The sequence below is a fragment of the Callorhinchus milii genome, unplaced genomic scaffold (genome assembly GCF_018977255.1).
Source record: "Callorhinchus milii isolate IMCB2004 unplaced genomic scaffold, IMCB_Cmil_1.0 Scaffold1, whole genome shotgun sequence".
NCBI lineage: Eukaryota > Metazoa > Chordata > Chondrichthyes > Chimaeriformes > Callorhinchidae > Callorhinchus > Callorhinchus milii.
Window position 1 is genome coordinate 62,856,902 of NW_024704742.1, and position 6,000 is coordinate 62,862,901.

Consider the following 6,000-nt stretch of genomic DNA (forward strand, 5'->3'; position numbering starts at 1 on the left):
GGAAACCCATTCCCTCTGTGTAAAACAATACTTCCTGGTGTGTATCCTGAAATTGCTCTTCGCAACCCCAGACCTGTGAACTTTTGACTCAGTACCCAGGTGTTTCACAATGTTTTATCTTCTCTGGGTTTTTCTTTACTCTTTCAATAAGAACTTATATATTTATATATGTTCACCTCTGAGGCATCTCATTTCGAGACTGAAGAGCCCCAGTCCACCTAGTTGTTAATCATAGGTTATCTCTTGTCTACCTGGTATCAGACTATGTCTTCTCTTTAGAAACAGACACAGGCTCTTAACAGTGATATTACCCTTCGATTAAGACACACAATTATGGTAAAGTCCTGTGTCTAGGCTGACACGTTAGTGCAAAATTGAGTTGAGTGCTATTGGATACTTTAAGAGTAAATTGATAAGAATCCTCCAGACATTTTGACAATTCACTTTATAGCTGATTGAAGGATCATTGCAGGCACAAATGACTAAATCCTACAAAAGCAATCACTACACTTGACAGTTATTATTGCAAAGCACTTAAACACAGTTATTTTAAGGCAATAAGGTGCAATGAAAATGCAAGTTCTTTACTCTTTCTTAATTACCTCCAAGGTCATTGCAGAACAGGGAAAGCAAATACGGAAAAAAACAGTTTTAGGTGTTCTTTCAGGTCTGAAAAACTTAAAGTCAAAAGGACCGCTGTCACATCACTCCCTTTGCATACATGCAGGAAATGTACTTATGCTGTTTCCTGAAAAATGGCCACCACCAACGCTTCCTATGCACTGTGTATGCACACTGGCTTCCTGTCCGATAAAAATAGCTGCCTTCCAAGTCATCAAGCCACTTCCTGCATGCTGACCATGCACGCTATGCATAAATGCTTCCTGTACATATGTAAAGTGCAGGAAGTGACATGACAATCTGCCACCCTGGAAGTCAGACATATATTTTAGCGTACTTGGAGTCAGCTGATCTGTGCTCCAACACCACTCAGTGCGTAGGAAGCCATTGTTCAGGAAATAATGTAAGCTGTCTTTGGGATGTGGAGGGTCTTATAACAGTGTTCTAGTGTAATAAGGTTAACGAAAGAAACTGAACTATATGATAGCAATGTGGTCTATCTACCTTTGGTTCTGCAGTGTTAAAAACTAAATGACAACATCCCACTAAATATTTAATGGCCAAGACATTTTATCAATTCTAATCATGTTATGAGAAAGTGAGGCATCCCATGTGTATATACCCTTTACATCCTCCTGAGTTTGCAGCGTATGCAAACATACCAATTACATCGCCTAGATACTAAGCAAGCAAAATCATTCTCATTTTAAGTCAATTTGTCTTTGGACCTCATAGATAGGGCAAACCTGCAGGCCCACTTTTCATTGCCAGGTTTAAATAAACTACTGAATGCATCTTATAAATGTAATTTATTGAGACACATAAAACATTTTATTAAACAATAAAACTAGCCGGTATATCATGTCGCCAAATTAAGTCTGAATTTAGGAATTGTTCAGATTTCTGCATGATCAGTTACCTTTATAAGCGTCCAATTGAACTTTGTTTTTGCATTGGAGGAAAGATTGATAGGGAATATGTTCCATATCTTTAAAATGCTGGAAAAAATAATATAGTAAAGGGGGAAATATGAATGTACTATTTGGTTTAAGACAATGAACACAGAACTAAAGGATATAATACAATAGTTTTAAAATGAACAGGCCTGAAACAAGACTAGACAATTGATTCTGTGACCATGTTGAGAAAAAGACCCTCCCCTCTAATAAAAGCAGTTTTTGCCTGGAAAAAGCATTGGAGATGACAGTGCTAGATGTAGGTTGAGGTGACAAATGTTTCAGTGGACCTTGGGATTTCTGTATAGTTTGCCTTGATGGAGAAACGATGGTGGTGGTGGGTGGAGTAATAATAATAATAATAATCCTTGCATTTGATACAGCTTCTTATCACATTGTTGAGATGTCTCAAAGCGCTTCACAGAATATACTGTAAAGTGAATTGAATGTATATTTTGTCTGTGAAATGAGGCAGCCAATTGCGCACAGCAGTGTCCCACAAACAGTCATGGATTGAGTGACCAATTTTTCTTAAGGGATTATTACCCCGGGAAAGTGATCCGCCAATCGACCAACGACCACTGCCTCCCACTGACTGCTAGGTAAATAGAGGCTGTATGTATCTCAGTACTTATTTTATTCTAAGTTATTCAGTTATACAGAGTGAGCCAGCAAATACACAATGTGCTGAATGGCCTTCTTTTGTGCTATAAATGCTTAGGTTTCTATGAGTCAGAGTTAAGCAGCACCTTTTCTACATTGCTCTGAGCTTTTTAATATAGATTTTTCACACAGTATCACATAAATGTTGCAGCCGGATTTATCATGGAACTATCCACTTCAACTCCACTCTGCTACTTATTCTCCATACCTTTAGAATTTTTCTTGTTTGAGACATTGCATTTCTCAGTCTATCCCTCCTTGGAGGTGGGGGTAGGGCATGAGAAGAGAGTGGGGAAAATAAGTGGGATCTCCTTGAAGCTGAACTAACAACAAAATGGCACACCTTGCATTGAAATATTGGAATCGAGTCAACCCTCTGTGGTAGTCTTGGTAGTCCAGTTCTTGAGGCAGGCAGGTTCGCAGTACTCCAGGGCACTGCTGATGACAAGCGAGCTCATTAGTGAGACATGGAACATATAGAAACATAGGAATAGGAGTAGGCCATTCAGCCCTTCGAGCCTGTTCCGCCATTTAATTAGATCATGGCCCGATCTGTACCTCAACTAATCCTTTCAATTCCAATTTCCCGCTTTCTCTGCATATCCCTTAATACTCTGACCTACCAAAAATCTATCAACCTCACTCTTGAAGCTGTTGATGGATCCAGCATCCACGGCCTTTTGGGGTAAAGAATTACAGATTTCTACCACTCTTCGAGTGAAACAATGTTTCCTGATTTCACTAAAATGGCCTGGTTCTAATCTTAAGACTATGCCCCCCTGTCTTGGATTCCCCCACCAGAGGAAATAGCTCCTCTGTATCTACCCTATCAAATCCCTTTATTATCATAAATACCTCAGTCAAATCATCCCCAACCTTCTAAACTCAAGGGAATACAATCCAAGTTTATGCAGCCTTTCCTTGCAACTGAACCCTTTTAGGCCTGGTAACAGTACGGTGAACCTGCGCTGCACCCCCTCCAGGGCCAATATATCTTTCCTGACGTGTGGTGCCCAAAATTGAATGCAGTACTCCAGGTGGGGTCTCACTACTTTGCCCTCTCACTTAATCTGTCTATGTCCCTTTGTAACTTCCTACTCTCATCTACACAACTTACTTAGCCTTCTAGCTTAGTGGCGTCCGCAAACTTGAATATAAAACTTTCTATTCCTTCATCCAAGACATTTATATTTATATTGTGGAGTCCTGTAGCTCAGTGGTTAGAGCACTTGCTTTGCAAGTGAGAGACCTGAGTTCAATTCCAGGCAGAGCGAAACCTTGGGCAAGTTTCCTTACTCCACACAGAGCCTAATAATAATCCCTCCAAAAAAACAAAACAATAATAAATTGGTCATTTTCAATCTATGACTGTTTGTGGGACATTGCTGTGCGCAATTGGCTGCCGCGTTCGCCCACAAATATACAGTCAATTCACTTTACAGTGTGTTCTGTGAAGCGCTTTGGGACATCCTCCTGACGTGAAAAGCGCTATATCAAATGCAAGGATTATTATTATTATTATTATTATATATATGGCGAATAGCTGGAGTCCCATTACAGACCCCTGGGGACACCACTTGTCACATCCCGCCAATCAGAGAACGTTTTCTTTATCCCTACTCTCTGATTCCTGCCTCCCAACCAGTTACCAAGCCATATCACAAGGTTAGCTCCAACTACATGCGCTTCCACTTTCGCTAATAATCTTTTGTGTTATCTTATCCAATGCTTTCTGAAAATCCATGTAAACTGCATCCATAGGCACTCTCGTATCCACCATTTTAGTGACCTCCTTAAAAAATTCATCTAGATTAGTCAGACTCGACCTACTCTTCACAAACCCGTGATGATTCTCTTTGACTAGCTCATACCTGTCCAAGTGTTCAGTCACTCTGTCCCTGATAATGGATTCCAGTATTTTTCCTACACCTGACATTAAGCTGACAGGTCTGTAGTTTCCAGGTTTCTCCCTCCCTCCCTTCTTAAACAAAGGGGTGACATTTGCAATTTTCCAATCTAAGGGCACAATTCCCGAATTTCGTGAGCATTGGAAAATGATGACTAATGCACCTGTAATTTCCTCTCCTATTTCCTTTAACACGGCGGGGTGGAAACTATCAGGTCCTGGAGATTTGTCTGGTTTGGCTACGCTAAAGCATGGTGATGGGTTTCTGCATGTGTCAGACACCTGGCTGACCTAAAACAAAATCAATACCATGTTTAATGGCTGTGTTTTGCAGGTGGACTTATATTTTACTCCTTGAGATTTTATTGATGTTTGACTCCAGAGAAGAATGGCAGCAAGTGTGTCACTTGATCACATGCCACAGCTTGCAACAGTCAAAGATAGTCATGTGGATCGTGTCATCGGAGCTTGGTGATTATTGCACTAGCCTGGAGACTGGAGCCACTGTTTGAGTAGAAATATTGCCACTGGCCTCAGAATGTTGTCCCTTGCTTGCACTGTAGTAAAGCTCTTTAATGTTACTTCACTCCTGTTGATTACTTCTGACAGAGGTCTGCAAGAAAAAATATGATTTTTAGCCCTTATTGTTGGAACTTCAGCTCTTGCACGCTGACAGCCCATTTACTTTCCAACAGCTGGTTCTTCATTTGACAAAGACAGATAGCTATCCTGAACAAAGAAAAGCATCTATTTTTAAAAAATTATTATGAATCGACCCCCAAAAACTGAACAAAATTATAAGTAATTTTGAATTTTTTTTATAATCTTAGATTGTGAAAAAAATGAGCACTCCAGAGACATTAAGTGACAGATTGTTTGAGCGACTAAGGTTTTGGCAGTATAGGGCAAGTTAGGGTTGGAATAGGAAGGCAGGAGAAATCTCTACTGTGCATTATTGCATTGAAATTTCACAGCTCTGCATCTGCAAGAGCCAAATGTTAGCTCATTCTGACAATCACTGTAAATTGTCTTATGCCGTCTGTTCTGTTCTCACCATAGACCAAGCTACTGATGCAATTTATGTCCATCATGTATGATTGTTTGACCTTTCCAGAATAAGTTATATATTTTAAGCACTAAAAAATTACATGGTGAGAATATGCGAGACAGCATGTGAAGCACTGCAGTGTCATCATTATGGACAATATCTTTCAAGCTATTGGTAATATTACCACTTACATAATACCTAGCGAAAAACGACACTTTGGGCGTTGAGAGTACTTTTATTAGGACAAATAATCAATGAATAATTTATCTACTTCAGTACTAAAATTAATTTGGTATAATGAAAAATATAGATCTGATTCCAAAACATTGGTGTAGTTTGCCATTATGTAGATAACAGATATTATGAAAATTGTCATGAATATTACTTATTACTTGCCTCAGTATAGGTAGTCTGTCTTAACTTTCATGTTAATATAAAGTCCATCAGTACCTAGAGTATACACTATTCTTTATTTGGTGGTAAACTTACCAAACTTTGGTTGTGTTTATTTATTGAAATTTACACGTTTACACTATTAAAGGTAGTTTAATTTATTGACAAGTGAAAAATTACTCCACAATATATGCTAATTACCCAAATCTCATGTGTTGGAGATCGATACGGAACACTGCTGTGCACAATTGGCTGCCAAGATTTGTCCACAAAATACACAATTCACTTTACGTATATTCTGTGAAGCGCTTTGAGATGTCTCAAAGATGTGATAAGGTGCTATTTCAAATGCAAGGATTATCATTATAGATTTGACTCTCTTACTCAAAACATGGAAAGAAAATTCTCCAACA